This window comes from Lactuca virosa, chromosome 8 (assembly GCF_052849685.1).
Source record: "Lactuca virosa cultivar CGN04683 chromosome 8, Lactuca_virosa_CGN04683_v6, whole genome shotgun sequence".
Lineage (NCBI taxonomy): Eukaryota > Viridiplantae > Streptophyta > Magnoliopsida > Asterales > Asteraceae > Lactuca > Lactuca virosa.
The window spans coordinates 82,469,740-82,487,190 of NC_136433.1; the positions used below are offsets into that span (position 1 = coordinate 82,469,740).

The 17,451-nt window shown below is 35.9% G+C and overlaps 2 non-coding genes and 1 pseudogene across 2 annotated transcripts; all 3 read left to right on the plus strand.

The window, feature by feature from the left end:
• Nucleotides 1-1,727: 1,727 nt before the first annotated feature.
• Nucleotides 1,728-1,820, plus strand: TRNAY-GUA (transfer RNA tyrosine (anticodon GUA)). The gene is made up of 2 exons: nt 1,728-1,764; nt 1,785-1,820. It is a non-coding gene; the product is annotated as a tRNA-Tyr (tRNA).
• A 704-nt stretch (nt 1,821-2,524) lies between these two features.
• On the plus strand, nt 2,525-14,589 carry LOC145130556 (disease resistance protein Roq1 pseudogene; annotated as a pseudogene).
• TRNAY-GUA (transfer RNA tyrosine (anticodon GUA)) lies at nt 5,664-5,756 on the plus strand. The gene is made up of 2 exons: nt 5,664-5,700; nt 5,721-5,756. It is a non-coding gene; the product is annotated as a tRNA-Tyr (tRNA).
• Nucleotides 14,590-17,451: the final 2,862 nt, after the last annotated feature.

Sequence of the window (17,451 nt, forward strand, 5' to 3'; positions counted from 1 at the left end):
TACAAACATTACTTATTTAATGGAAACGATATAATGGAGAATGATAGCATATTCTACCAGAATGTTTTTTAATTTTCCTATCTAACAATGTTTTTTTACTTTTCCTATCTTGACAAATAAGAAGATTGAAATCGAATTCTGACAGAATAATAGGCATTCTGAGAGTTTTGACATAATACATACAACATGGCCAGATTCTCTTTCAGGCATTTCCACAAACACATTTTGTGCAACATATATAAATAATAGAGAATCAAAAGCTTAAAGTATAAAAAAAACAAATATCCTCATTGTTCTTCTGATGCGAATTTAAAGGAGTGTACAACTCAACAAAACTTAACATCGATTAAAATAGGTTGCTTCATCAATTAGGGTTTGAGAAAAAGGAGTTACTGTCAATAATTTTTAAGATGTATTTCTTATGAATAAACGTGATTATAACAATGGATTTTACATAAAGATTTTAATTTTAACTAAAATTGATGAGATAATAAGAGGAATCAAATATTATTCGAATTATATCACTAATCTATGAAATTTTTTTTGCCCAGAATTGTAAAATTTACGCTACTGATTACCTGGATTTGCAACTTGTCATTAATTTCTTCAATTACTTCTTCCTCAGCAGCGCTAATTGAGACGGAAGTGCTGGTGAAGGCTTTTAAACTCACTCGTGTCTCGTTTTTTTCTTTTGCCGGCGACTGGTCCTTTAGGGTTGTTCGACGGTGGAGGCATCGACAGACCCATTTTGAGGATGAATGATAACGTAGTGAAATGATGTAGGGATTTAAATGCTATTTAAGAGAAATTGACCCATTATTTTAGGGATTGTAATTTTAGAATATAATTAATTGTACATACATAATGACTAAACTATCCTTTATTATTCAATTAATGATTTTTTTTCCTAAATTCAGATTGGTCAATTCATACACACAATAGTTGTTGGAAACATTTGAACCTATCTATCTCTCTCTCTCTCTCTCTCTCTCTCTATATATATATATATATATATATATATATATATATATATATATATATATATATATATATATATATATATATATATATATATATATATATATATATATATATATATATATATAGGCACTAGTAACAAACAATACAACCCTTCTAACCATTGCATCTTTTCCTAAATAACTAACTTCCAGATTTAACTGCCATATTTGACAGTTAACATAACTAAATTAACCACCCATTCAACTGCTTAACATTAATTCACACTAACTATAGTTTATAGAACAAGTCTAGATTATAATTCTAACAGGTTGATGGCCTTACTGATTCTGTTCAACCTAATGCAGATTAACGTTCTTATCATTGTTAGAACACAAGTAAAGGTGTATATGCATTTCTATAGGCTTTGTTTTGATTTTAACATATAGAAGACAAAAGATCAGGTTTTGTATTGATTGATTGATCCAAGTTTTGGACTAGATTTGGGGTTAAGATTTTGCCATTTTGGTTATCATTGTCGCTTCTCTTCGACGTGGTTCACACACAAACCCATGGTTCTACAATGTCACTTCATCTTGGCAATAAACAATGACTGAGTGATAATGAACAGATATTTATGAATCTTGAGGTCTACAAATCACAATATCAGTTAGATGGTTATTGTTGGAGTAATAATGTAATAATAATTAAATGAATGTTATGGCAGGTTAGTTCTGTTATTAAAGCAAATTTGCAATACTTAACAAAAACCGACCTTAGCTCAGTTGGTAGAGCGGAGGACTGTAGTAGGCAATAAGCCAATGGCCATCCTTAGGTCGCTGGTTCGAATCCGGCAGGTCGGAATTTTAAAAGTTTCTTTTTTTGCTTCGATGAACAATGATGGGTTGACATGAGGAGACCATTTCTTGAGCTTTAAGATGAACCACGCCACCACGAAGTCAAAATAGACAGGGGTACAAGCTGCTATTGCATGAGGTACAAGTCTATTGGATTTTTTTTCCCATCATCGGTTTTGAGAGATAGCTAGAGAGAGGGGGTGAGCCGGATATTTTTCCTACAAATGGATTGTCCACATAATTAAATATTTAACCTTTTTATTGACAATAAATAATTAATTTAACATTATTTGAATTTTAGAAAATTCCACATCATTGGTTTTTTATGGCAGATGACGTGGGTGATGAAATGGGAACAACTTCTACCCCGTCATACCACCATTCCATTTAACCTTAAAAATCATTGATATGATGATGACATCATCAATGTGAACACAACTCCACTGATATTGAAAAAAATTATCCATAAGATATGTATTTAATTATTCAGCTTTTGATAATTGGAAATTTCGAAGAAACTCGCATCTCTCTTTAATCTTTATATAGTTCGTGGGGGTGCTCAAACAATGTATATTCTATTTCTATCTCAACATTTAATATCTTATAAGCAAATTAACTAGATCTGGAGGTTTTTGTAAATTAAAAATTTTATTTCATTGAGGTGCTCAAATCACATTCCCTACATTCTATATATCGATAAATTAAAGTCGATGGCATCGTCATCATCAGCTTCTCCTTCCGCTCCTGCTCTTTCTTCAAAGTGGTGGAAGTACGGTGTTTTTCTAAGTTTCAGAGGAGAAGATACTCGTAATACTTTTGTGGGCCATCTCTACTCTGCTCTTGAACAAGAAGGTATCTACACTTACAAAGACGATGAAACACTTCCCCGAGGAGAATCGATCCGCCCATCCCTAATGAAGGCTATCGAAGAATCACAGATATCTGTCATCGTATTTTCAAAAAACTATTGTGATTCGTCGTGGTGTCTGGATGAACTTGCATATATTATGAAATGCAGGGATACGAGAAGCCAGATTGTTATGCCTATATTTTATGATGTGGATCCCTCTGAAGTACGAAAACAAAAACGGAAGTACGCAGAAGCATTTGCTAAACATGAGTTGGAGAACAAAACCAAGGTTGAATCTTGGAGAAAAGCACTTGTGGATGCAAGTAATATTTCTGGATGGGAACCCAAGCACATCGCCAATGGGTATTTTTCTTCTTTGTTTTTGCACCTTTTTATGCGTAAGATATGTGTGCTCTACAACGCATCTATACCTGTACTTTTTAAGCATTGTATACAAATGTTCTAATTATTCTTGATGAAGTTGATGGCCTTGACAAGCAGAGAGGTTTTGACTTCATCACTTATCGGAGTCAAATATAAACCTGTAGAAGATTCGGACATGCTTTCAGAATGTGGTCACTTGTGATATGGGCAAGTTAAAAGATATCCCAAGTCCTAGGATTATGGATAAGCTGAAATTAAGTTAAGATTAAATTTATTGAGTTTTAGTTCTAATTCAGAACTTAAAACCTGACATCAAGCTACAGTGACAAATCCATCGTATAACCATTGCATCTTTCCCAAGGAAATGACTACAAATTACTTGTGACATTGACTTAACAAGTACTACTTGGATGTGAAACATTAAGGGTAGTTAGGACTTTGGACTACTTTTCCTTATCCCATGGAACATGAAAAAAAAATTACTTCTTTTGTCAATGTATGCATATGTTAGTTATTCTTGTATATCCAATGTGTAGGGATGAATTAAAAGGCATCAAACAAATAGTTGGCGAAATTTCACACAAGTTGCACCTAGTAACTTCAAGTGCTGATGAAAACCTGATAGGAATGGAGGCTCGCTTGCAAGGTTTTAGATCAGAGTTACAAGTTTACTCGCACACGATTAGCCTAACGACATTACCAATATAACATTTATTAAAATGTTTGTAATTGTTTCTAAGGTCAAAAATTTTACGTTGAGGTTGTAGTTACTTGAATGGCGTAGTTTTTAATTTTGAGGATGTTAATCGTGCATATATTTCATGGGACCCTGTATTTTATGTATATTTTGTTATTTTTTAGATGTGTTTAAAGTCTTAATTACTTCAATAGAAATAGAAAGTAGAGTCTCCATACCGGTTGTTAAATTTATGGGGTAAGAAATAACACTTTGGAATTATGAGAATCGTGCAATCACTTTCGAATTGAAGTATTTGGGTGGTATTCTCAAATTTTCAATTGGATAAGACGAATATGAGAGAACAAGAACATAGAATGAGAAGTTATGATTTTTGTATGTACCATAAAGATATGACCAAAAACTGGATTATGTATATCTTTGTCTGAAAACTGTCACAACAGTTTCATGTCCTAAAACTGTCCAAACCGCCACAAGACAGTTTGTAACAATAAAAAAACTGTCACAAAATCGGGTTTTCTATAAGGGTCTAGACAAAGTCAAAAATCGGGTCAATTATTCAAAATTTGGATTTATGATGCATTTTTAACATAGCAATATAACCCAAATAAAAAAAATTTCCGAGCTGATCTGTTAGCTCGACCCCAGCTAGTGGTTGTGTCCATTGGACTCCCCCAGAGGCGGCCGCTCCTTGGACCCCGCTCCCAGGGGCATTGCCTCTAGATCCCCATTTGTTCATGGATTTCGTCCCTAAATGACGGTCTACTATGAATTTGGAACAAATTTAAACAATTGTGCACTCTGTATATCCCTTGTTTAGTATTTATCAAGATTATATTCGGTCAACAAATTAATCAATTACACTTAAATATACATTGGTGATACAGATCACCAACACCATTTTTTTTTTTTATGTTTTAACTAGAGCTAACGATAAAAAAAACAATGCATTTTTCGAACATTATATATATATATATATATTTGAAACGGCAAATCCACTTATGTCCACGACGAAACTTGAACCCTCAACCTCAAGGAAACACCAGATACCGCTGGGCTAGAAGCCCTTTGGTATTATTTTATTATATAGTACATTTTTTTGAAACGATTTTATTTTAGTACATTAATTAATCATGGTTAAATTTATATGGTCCAAATATATAAGACTCTTCCCCATCTTTCCCCTCAACCAGTCCACTGCAACCGGCAACCGCCAACTCCCCTGACTCGCTTTTTTACCTCATCTCCTGTCCCCGCTGACCTTTCTTATTCCATCTTAGAAATCATTACGGTTTTTTTCTGCTACAGACCAATAGGGCTCGTCGCAGATGATTCGATGAAGAGTGTGGCAATGGGTGATTGCGTGGTGGAAGCATTAAAAAGACTACATTCTTTTTATAAGCAATATGCAAAAAAATCAAACAACAAAACTAGAAATTGGCATACCTATTCGCCGTCCCCTGCAACCGCGTCAGTTGAAAAGCCCTAATCAACAATCCAACACAAAGGTTCATTGCCTGTCTGATTTAGTTCAACCTAATGCAGCTTAACGTTCTTTATCATTGTTAGAACACAAGTAAAGGTATCGATTTCTCTAGGCTTTGTTTTGATTTGAACATATAGAAAGACAAAAGATCAGGTTTTGTATTGATTAATTGATTGATTCAAGTTTTTGGACTAGATTTGGGGTTAAGATTTTTGTTTCAGTTATCATTGTCAATTCTCCTCGACAATGTCACTTCATCATCCTTTTTTTCATCTTGGCAATTGGCAATGACTGAGTGATAATGAAAAAATAATTATGAATCTTGAGGTCTACAAATCACAATATTGGATGATTGATGTTGGAATATGAATAAACTAGTGTTTTGGCAGATTGGTTATTTGATGTAAGTAAATTTGCATTGATAGACAAAAACCGACCTTAGCTCAGTTGGTAGAGCGGAGGACTGTAGTAGGCAATAAGCCAATAGCCATCCTTAGGTCGCTGGTTCGAATCCGGCAGGTCGGAATTTTGAAATTTCTTTTTTAATTGCCGTTTCAAAAAAATAAAATAAAAAATTGCCTCAAAGAACTTGGATTCTTTTCCCATCATCGGTTTTGACTTTTGTGAGAAAGGTGAGCCGGAAATAATACTTAAATATTTAACCTTTATATTGACAATACATAATTAATTTAACATTCTTTGAATTTAGAAAATTCCACATCCTTGGTTTTTTCTGCATGGCAGATGACGTGAATGATGAAATGGTAACATTATCATTGATTATCTCAATGTGAAACCAACTCAACTAATATTGAAAAAATTAAGTGGTCGAAAAGATATTTATTTTGCTTTTTGTTAATTGGAAATTCCTAAGAAACTCAACATCTCTCTGTCTTTGTATAGTTTGCGGAGCAACTCAGACAACATATATTCTATTTCTATCTCAACATTTAATATTTACATTATTAGAAAACTCTCGAGATTTTTGTAAATTGAAAATTAGGAAAATGACGCAACGGTCCTATAATGTATTTTGACTTTACTCTTTCAGTCACTAAACTTTTTTTCTTGCCTTTTATGGGAACAAAATATTTATTGTCAGGTCGATTTGGTCCATTTGAAAGAATTGAAGGAGTCAGCCGGTAACATCCTTGCCACATCAATTAAAATTTCCACATGTTACGGCTGACTATGTTTAGTTAGGGTTTTTAATGACGTACCGACAACAGTTCTCCCACTCTTTTCGTCTTCATCAAATCTTTATATCGACTATCTTGATTCAACCATGACTATCTACATCGCTGTTGATGTGCATTTTCAAGGAATATTTGAAAGGTACCCCATACGATACAACGATGGTACTACGCAGAGACTAGAGAACATTGATTTCGCACGTATGGACAAGAACTAGTGCTACTATTTTATGGAAAGATTCATAGGAGAAAAATGTGAGAAACTGTACTACTGTCTTCCTGATATCGATTTTCCAAAAGTTTTGAGGTTAATTAGGAATGAACTTGATTATTAGTCGTTTCGTACTCCCACTGTATGTAGACCATTTTGGTACTATTAACGTGCAGGATGTAACATCCAGAAAAGAGGTATAGTTCTCTAACCTTAATCTTTTATGTATTTGTCAAGACTAGTCCTTATTGAGAAAAGGTGGCAATTGAGTACACGGGGAGTACGCATGTGTGCGCGTAGCGTACTCATGTACTTTGCATGAGCGTGGAGGCCACTTAGTACGTTGGGCGTACTAGGCTCAGAATAAAACCCTAATGCCCTTTTGTGCCCCTATTTAAGGAACACGATGGGCTCATTTCCAGCCACTATTTCCATCCTTCAACCTCCCTCAAACCCTAATTTCGTATTCCTAGCTTGTGTGAGTGTTTGTGGCTCATTTGAGTGTTCTTGTGAAGCTTTTGGTGAAGAAGGAGCCTTGAAGGAAGGATTGTTTGTGCTTCTAGCTCTTGGATCTGAATTCTACTTTTGTTGGTGCATCTTCCAGAGGTATCAAGTTCGAAACTTGCTCATTGTTGTGTTAGTTCATGTTTTGGGTCCATTTTTAGGGTTTTATGTCCCAAGTTTGGAGCTTTGTGAGTTTGGTGAACTCCATAGCGTATCTTTTGTCCTTTTAAGTGTATTTGGTTGTCTAGATTCATAAAAATGGGAACTTGATTGTCTAAACCTCTCCATGCATGAGTTATGTGGACTTTTGTGTAGAGAAGGTTAGAGTTTGTGCGTTTGGGACTTGTTCAGCCTTGCTAAGGCTTAAAGTCCACGACTTTATGAAGTAATAGGCCCTATTCAGCTCAGATATGTAGTTGTAGCATTTGTCTTAACGGATTAAGACCAAGTGAAGTGAGGAGTGGAAATCTGAGGAGTACGCCGTGCGTACTCCTAGCTACGCGCAGCGTAGTGCTGAGACCCCGCGATGCATGCATGGTTGGTTGTACGCCCAACGTACTCGCTAGGTGTCGACTTTCGTTGAGCTTTTGGTCAATTTATGGACCTTTGGCCAATGAGGGGGAAAATGGTCTTTTCACCCTCTTGAGATTTTGTAGAGAGACTCGGTCTATCATTTTGAGGTTACTAGTATTAATTATTAATTAGAGTTGAATATGACATAATTAGGCGGAGTCTAGACCGACAGTTTGGGTGCGAGATTGATTGCTTTCCAACGAGAGGTGAGTCGTCTCACTATATTTACCTCTGTGGTAACTTTTGTGTGACCGAAGGGTCTTATTCATGTTATGGATCGGAGGGTATTAGTTGTATTACTAACCATAGGGTTTTATCTATTTATATGTTTTATGCATTCTGTCTTTGTGACTTATGTTGTTATATTATTTTGTGTATCTATTGAGCTATGACCGGAGGGTCCATACAGAGACGTGAGACCGGAGGGTCTTCACCGAGACACAGGACCGGAGGGTCCTTATCGAGGTTTAGCCACGAGGGGCTAATTATTTTTGTATATGGTATTTTGGGGAACCCACTAAGCTTTGTGCTTACAGTGTAGATTAAATGTGTTTCAGGTACATCATAGGATCGCGGGAAGGCACCGACATGATTGTACACACCAGCTTGATGATTAGGGTTTATGTGGATTCTGGGATACTTGACTTTGTTTCATGATATTTGTATTTGACAATTAAATTTTGGCATGGGTTGATGCTATGAACTGTGTTTTGAGAAATTTAAAATTGAAAATTTTGTTTGAAAATTTAAGATGTTGCACAGGAGTGTGTGGATGAAGAAAGAGAGGATGTTGTTGATACTAATTATGAAGAAGTTGTTGATAATGTCCATAATTATGGTGAAACAGATGAGACAGGGCATATAGATGACAATGGCCACCCTCATTTTTTCAAAAAAGATAATGAGGCAGACTGTGAGATGAGTGACAATGTAGGTGCAGTTGAACCTGTTAATGGTGACACGGGGGAGAATGAAGATGATGAGGCTGATGTTGATACTAATTTGCCAAATATATTCAATGAAGAGCAACCCTGGAAGTTGCTAATGGTTATCAACCATGTTTTAAGAAAAATAATAGTAGAAGGTTGTTAGTTAAATGTTGTGATGGAAGTTGTACATTTAGGCTTTGGGGGTCTTGGATGAGTGATAAGTCTTTCCAGATAAAGTCTCTGATAATTGATCATAATTGTTCTAGGAATTTTAAATTTGGGTCAATTGTCACTTACAGATGGATAGGAAGCCATTTCACCCAAGAATTTGTAAACAATTAGATGAGTGTTAGGCTGCTTAGAGAGGAGGTCAAAAACACATTTAGGATTGAAGTGAGTATGAGTCAATGTAAGAGAGCCAAGAAATTTGCTTTTGCTCTAGTTGAAGATACACTTGCAAACAACTATGCCAAGTTATGGTCATATGGTGAGGAGATTAAAAGATCAAATCCATGTTCAACTGTAAAAATATTTGTTTATTCAATGCCTGATGGAAAAAAAACTACTTCAGTAGGATATATATTTGTTTTCATGGAGTGAAACAGGGTTGGAGGGGTAGGTGTAGAAGGATAATTAACCTTGATGGTTGTTTTCTGAAAAGTTACTGTTAGGGTGAGTTACTTTGTGTTGTTGGTAAGGATGTTAACAATGGCATATTCCCAATTGCTTGGGCTGTTGTATGTGTAGAGAACAAAGACAATTGGATATGGTTTATTGATAATCTTACACAATACTTGAACCTACAAGATGGAGGATTTGGGGTTGTACTAATATCTGATCAACATAAGGTATGGTATTTTTTCTTTTGTTAATTTGTTACAATATAAGGACAATATATGGTATATCATTCTAAATTCTTATATCATTGATATTTATTTAGGGATTGATTGAGGCAGTGAAAGAGGTACTTCCAAAAGCAGAACATAGACAGTGTGCAATGCATATATATATATGCTACCATCAGAAAAAAAAATCTTGGAGCACAATTTGAAAATATTTTCTAGAGGGCCAGTAAAGCAACTACTGAAGAACATTTCAATGCAGCCATGAAGGAGATTCAAGAACTAAATCATGATGCTTTTATGCATCTTATGGACAAGGATCCTAGGACATGGTCTTTGGCTTTCTTCAAAGTTCACCAAGCTTGTGAATATGTGGAGAATGGATACTTTGAAAGCTTCAACAATATTATATTGGATGCTAGGAAGAAACCTATTATCAGTATGTTAGAGGATATTCGTATTTATATCATGCAAAGGATGGTAAAGATGCAAGTTAAGGTCAAGGATGAGATCGTTTAAATATATGTCTTGATATCAGGGACAAGTTGAATTTGTTAAAAATGAAGCAAAGGTATGTCCCTAAATTTACTATTGAATGAAATATTTCACAAATTAGAATTAAAGTTAACAATTATTGCTAAATTTAGGTATTGGCAAATTATTTCTTATGGGGTTATGAAGTTTGAAACAAGAAACCTGGATCAGTCTGATGTTGTTGATGTCCAGAAGAGGGAATGTACATGTAGGTTGTGGCAATTGAATGGCTACGGTTTTGTGCACTCATTTGCAACCTTATCCTTCATAAATATTACACATTATCAAGCACATGTGGACAGAATGTACTTTGCAGCATTATACCATAATACTTACAAAGAGCCCATACATGGGATGAATGGCATGAACATGTGGCCATCTACAAACAAAGTCCCTCCTTTGCCCCCAATTAAAAGAAGAATGCCTGGCAGACCTACTATGAAGAGAAAAAGAGATGGTTCAGAAAGGCCTGATAGACACACAATTAATATCAAAGGCTGGGAAATTTGTATGTTGTGGTGTATGTAAACAGAAAGGACACAACAAGACCACTTGTCCTCAAGTTAAAAGGCCTCCTAAGACTAATGGTAGGAAACTAGAAAGTGTGAAACAAACACAAGGGTCAGTGAACATGGAGAGGGATGGTGAAGATGTTGAAATGGGTGACGTTGATAGGGAAGATGTTGAAATGGATGATGTTGGTGGTTAAGATAACATGGTTAATGAGTACGAAGTGCATTTTGGTAAAGTAGAACAACCAAGGCTGAGGAAAAAATCTGAAAGAATCCTTAAATTGAAGTTGGCAAAGAAAATTGAAGGTGAAGGTAACAGTACATCAAAGCCAATGGATTTGGAGTAGTGTGGGTGTAGTTTATTATGGAGGGGTAATTACATAATTCTTTTTCTTTTAATGTAATATATTGTACACAAGGGTGTTTGTGTACTTTGAATTGGTGTTTAAATGTTTATGTACTCTGAATTGGTTTTTAAATGTTTATGTAATTTGTATTGCATTTTAATTGTTATTGTTATATGTTGGTTTAAATACTTTCCAGAATTGCCCCTTAACTTACCAATCAAGAATAACTGCATGTCATAGTTTTGGCCTATGCATGTATTTTTTTTTTGCCCTACCAAATTTGTCAAAGTCGGTAGCTTTCTATCTATATATGTGCTTACTTTATTCGATAAATTGTATATGCAAGTCGTGGGGCCTCATGTCCAAAACAGACCTTTTTCCTTTATACCTTTACAACATGTGAGCATACAAAACAATTTTTTTTCCTATAAGGCATGTGGTCCCAAATATGTATATAGAACAAGTTAAAGCTTTGGATTCTCCAACAGGCGTTGACATATACTAAAATAAAGACACAATATGTATAATGCCATAATAGTCATTTGCAATCATTGGGTGTTTTACATAACATCATTGACAACCAAAAGAGTGGCTTCCATATTTGCCATCAACAAAGAAACACTATCTACCATGCCAAACTCAGATTGCCATAACTATAATACCGGCGTCTACCAAAACACTAACACTTAACAGTTAACACCCAAAATGAAAACCCAAACAAAGCAAAGCAACGACCCTTCATCAAAACTACTTGTATGCTTCCACCACTCCCACAACAACTAGCACTCCAAATACACTTGTAACAACAAGCATCTTCTTCATCTTACCAATTTTAGTCGATGCCCTGACATACGTCGGATGGAGGGAATAAAAATGGTTCCTGAGGTCATCCGTCAAATGGGACATCTCCAAGACACCTGCCCTTACATCGTCGACCTCCCGATTCATGACATCCAACTCTCGGCGCAAACTTTACTGGAGCTCCCGCTGGTCTACATTTACTACCTCCCTGATGAGTGACACCTCAAGATGAAGTTGTAGAAGTGTTATCTGGATGTCTTGTGGCTCGCCTGCAATAGAGCCATTGGCTGGAAAGTGACACCGGTCTTCGAAGGACCAACTGTTGCGAGGCGACGTCACAGAAGGCATTTTCGGCTTAGTTAGGGTACAGTTTGGTTTGCGAATTTAGGGCAACAAAGTTACTGGTAGTGATCGTTTTAGGGCGCCAACATCCTTTTTATAACCACTTCGGGTAATGAAGAGCCGAAACTTGCTCCCTAAGGGTGATACTCTAAACGACGTCGTATGGGCAACTTCAATTGTGTACTAGTTTATGTTGTGTCATGTCCAAAACGACATCGTTTCTTCCACAGTATAATAGAGTTGGCTTAATTTTGTGACATGGCATTTGTGACCGGTAAAAATAAGTGAAAGGGACTAACTGAACATGTCTCAACAAATTTTGTTCCCTTAAAAGTCAAGAAATTTTTTTTAGTGACTTAAAGGTTAAAGTCAAAATACATTATTGGTCTGTTGCGTCATTTTCCCTTAAAAGTTCTCTTGGAAACTTACATCTCTCTCTGTATATATATTTCCTTTCATTGAGGTGCTCAAATCACATCCCCCTTACATTATATCTTGACAAATTAACACATCGATAACATCATCATCATCATCATCATCATCATCATCATCATCTTCTCCTTCCTCCACAGGATTTTCTTCTCAGTCATGTAAATACCATGTTTTTCTTAGCTTTAGAAGAGAAAATACTCGCAATACATTTATGGGCTATCTCTATTCGACTCTTGAACAAGAAAGAATCCACACATACAAAGACGACGAAACACTTCCCCGAGGCGAATCGATCCACCTATCCCTTATGAAGGCTGTCAAAGAATCACAGATAGTCGTCATCGTCTTTTCAAAAAACTATGGTGATTCGTCATGGTGTCTAGATGAATTTGCACATATTATGATACGATAGGCCAAATTGTTATGCCTATATTTTATGACATGGCTCCCACCGAAGTACAAGAACAAAAACGGAAATACGGAGAAGTGTTTGCGAAATACGAGCGGGAGAATAAAACCGAGGTTGAATCATGGAGAAAAGCACTTGTGGATGCAAGTAACATTTCTGAATGGGAACCCAAGCACATTGCCAATGGGTAATTTCTTCTATGTTTAATTTTGTACCTTTTACGCTTAAGATATGAGTGCTCTACAACACATTTATACTTATACCTTTTAAGTTTTTTATACAAATGTTATAATTATTCTTTGATGATGAAGTTGATGACCTTTATAACCTCACTCAGGCTTTGAATACATCACTTGATCAGAGCCGATCTAATATAAACCTGAACCAGATTATGAGATACTTTCAGTAGATGTTAGTGGGCAAGTTAAAAGATATCTCAGGTCATATGTATATGGATAAGCTCAAATTAAGTTATAATGTAATTTATCATGATGTAGTTCTAAATTTTGTACCTCAGTTAAAGCAATAACAATTCTATATAGCATAAACTGTTCCATCTTTCCCAATTGTTACAAACTAGTTTTGATCTTTTATGAGTGTGAATGTGTGATCATATGTTAATTATGCTTGTATATCCAATGTTTAGGCATGAAGCAAAAGACATCAAACAAATTGTATACGAAATTTCACAGAAGTTGCAGCCAATAACTTCAAGTTTAAATGATCAAAACCTAGTCGGAATGGCTGCTCGGTTGCAAGGTTTGAAATTGGAGTTAATAATTGGGTCAGGTGGTGTTCGAATGGTTGGAATATGGGGTGTTGGGGGTGGTGGTAAGATTACTCTTGCTTCTTCTATCTACAATGAAATTTTTACCAAGTTTAACAGCTACTGCTTTGTAGAAAGTATTCGAGAGGAATCAGGCAGGTATGGTTTGGGAAAACTAAAAGACAAAATTCTTTCACAAATGGGAGTAAACAGAGCTGGAGGAGGAAGATCCTTGATAAATTATAGGTTTCTCTATAGAAAGGTCCTGATTGTTCTAGATGATGTCGATCACCCTGATCAACTAAAAGCGTTAGCTGGATCACGTGATTGGTTTGGTGAAGGAAGCTAACTAGAGATGAGCGTATATTAACTGCTCACAAAATAGATGCGATACACAATATTATCTTGTTAAACAATGATGAGGCTATGAAGCTCTTTTACAAGCATGCTCCCCGAGATAACAGAGCTACGGAAGATTATGAGCATCTTGCAAAAGAGGTGGTCTCTTATTCTTGTGGGCTCCCATTAACACTTAAAGTTCTCGGTTCTTTTTTGTGTGACAAGGACATTAATGAGTGGAAGAGTGAATTAGTGAGACTGAAAGAGATCATGGATACTGATATTGTGGAAAAGCTAAAAATCAGCTTTGATGGGCTTAAACCTGTTGAGAAAGATTTGTTCCTGGATATTGCATGTTTTTTTAGGTCGGAATACAAAGATGAGGCAATGAAGATCCTTGATGCCTGTGGTTTTCATCTGGTTGTAGGAGTGAAGGTGTTGATACAAAAGGCTCTTATAACCATTTCAAATGGAAAGTTTGATATGCATGATCTGGTTCAAGAATTGGGACACTACATTGTTAGAGGGGAGCACCCTAACAATCCTGAAAAACATAGTAGAGTTTGGAAGAAGGAATATGTTCTAAATATATGTGCTATGGATGGAATGGTGGTAATGGTTTAGCTAGCTTTGCATGATATGTATGTAGGTATAATTAAAGAAACAATTTTAAATCAACCCTGGCACTGTAACATCCCAAAGTTCAAATAAAATTTTCATTTTTAAATCCATTTCAATCATACGATAATCATATCAAAATAGTCGAGAGTATATCAAAATAACATATTATCAAAGTATAAAAGCCAAAATCACGTGATACGGAAAATCATAGGTGGATGCAGTGCCATCAGGCCGGACCCTTCCCTTTCGAGCTAGAAGTACCTAAAAGATGAACTGAAAACCGTATGCGCAAAGCTTAATGAGTTCCCCCAAAATACCCCATACTATACATATATAACAATCAGACATATCTGGGTATTTTTCAACCCTTTCAGTCTCTTTCAATAGGTACCAGGTATATTTCAACCCTCTTGGTCTCTTTCAACTAGTATTGGGTACATGTAACGCCCGTAGATCCGGGCTAGTTGATTTAGAAACAATAATTGTCGAAAATGACTTTTCGATAGAAGATTATTTATAATGAATAATCTTAACTAAGTTGTAGTATATGTCATAAGGGTTCCGTATATATAAGGAACGCTGAAATCCGAGTTATAACGAAGAAGTTATGGCCCGTCGATAGGGGTGGCAACTCTCGACCCAACCCGTAACCCGACACTGATCCAACCCAAAAATAGACGGGTTTGGGTTGAGATTTTTGACCTGCCAACCCATCAACCCGTTTATTTTATGGGTTGGGTTGCGTTACATGTTTGGGTTCGCGGGTCAACCCGCCAACCCGTATATATATATATATATATATATATATATATATATATATATATATATATATATATATATATATATATATATATTACATTTAAAAAATAGATATATTTAATTATTAAGAAATATGATTTCTTTATGTATTCGTAATATTTCGTATCATTGTATTCCTTTCGTATTCGTATGTGGCTAGTCTGCATTTGCAGTGCCCTAGTCAAAAAAGAAAAAAACATATGCTGTCATTTTTAGATACTCATGAGTCACGAACGAAGAACACATCCATTTTGTATCAATGTTTTAAATTTTCAATTTTATTTGGATGTTAATGACTTTATGAATTTATGTTGAAAACCTCTTTTTTGATGTTAATTACTTTAATCGCTTTATAACTTTATCTTGAAAAAAACCTCATTTTTTAAAATGTGTTGCTTATTTATTAAACGGGTTATATGAGTTGTGTTCGACCGACTAACTTGTGAACCCGCGAACCCATATACTTAAATGGGTTATATGGGTTGGGTTGGGTTGAGGTTTCCAACCCACCAACTAGTGACCCACCAACCCGTCAACCCATATGTTATATGAGTTGGGTTGAGTTTATGTTTTCTGACCCGCCAACCCGCCAACCTGTGACCCGCCAACTCGAACCCAACCCAATTGCCATGCCTACCCGTCGAAGTTTCGCGACAAAACCGGCACGACGCTGTGTGACGTAAAAAGTGAGTTTACGATAAATTACTTTTTAGACTTTAGCATTCTAAACAAAAGTCATAGTATATGTTAAACCGAGAGTATGCATAAAAAGAACACCCAAATCTGACTTCGCATGAGGAAGTTATGATTTTTATAAGATTTGGCATAACAGTATGCAGTCCGAAATTCGAATTTTAGATCGACCGATTTTTAGCTGACACAACCTAAACTAGAATCGAAGATCTCGTTAATAGTAGCGTAACGGTAAAAAGACAGACGAAAACGGACGTCACACGAAGAAGTTATGAATTTTTAACGAACTTTTCCTGTCCCGGCCTGTTAAAAATATAACTTTAAAATAAATTCAAAATTAGCCGGCGGAGTCTAAACGAAAGTTGTAGAGTATGGTCCCACCTACGCGTGGATATAAATAACGTCGAAAACGGAGCACGTATTTAAAAGTTACGGATTTTAAAAGATAATTAGTTTTTGGAGTAACCAACGAGTGACACGTGGCGCAATCTGAGCCACACCTTCTTCCCCACGGCTTTGCACGAGATCGCGACACGTGGCACATTACACTCAGTGTAATTTTGAGTACACTCAGCATAACCCTTAAAAACCCATTACGCTCAGCGTAATTCTTGAGTACGCTCAGCGTACTCGGTGCTGACAGCCTATAAATAGAGGCGTTTTTCCTCATTTTTCTTCACACCTTTTCTCAACTTCTCTCCCAAACACCCCCAAAGCCTCAAGGCTTTTCTCTAGCCTTTCTTAGGAGTTAGTAGCGAGTCCCGGAGCGCCAGAAGGCCCCGAGAAGAAGAGCTTTCGGCTCAAAAGTTCTTCCCGCGCAGAGCCCGGTTCTTCGCTAAACTCCAATATAAGTGAGTTATGCTTACCCTACTTTAAGTATAGCTTATGTTTAAATTTAGTATTGTTATTAGGACCTTATAATAAATATTTGGGCTATCATTATGATTTATATAAGTGTCGTTATAATATCTTTTTAACCACTCACGGTACGGGGAATCTGGTTTGAAGGGCCGCTTGGGTTGTTGGATTTCAGAAGTGTTTATTGCCAAAATGGTCCTACCCTCCGGTGTTTCATGTCTGGCCCCTGTCTGTATATAGTGGGTGAAAATTAGACTAAACGCTTATATAATAGTAATAATGCTAAGACTATTAATTAGTCTCGGTGAATATTAGACTAAACTCTAGTGATAATAATAATAGGTTTCATCAAAGGAAATTGTTTTTAAGAAATGAAGCGTTGTCCGAGTGAAGAATCACCACCTTATCAAGTGAGTGCATAGTTACTTTCATCTTACACATAGATATGAAGTATTTTATATAAATTACGTGCTATGTGTGCATATTGTTTGTATACTTGCTATCTATGCTGGATGA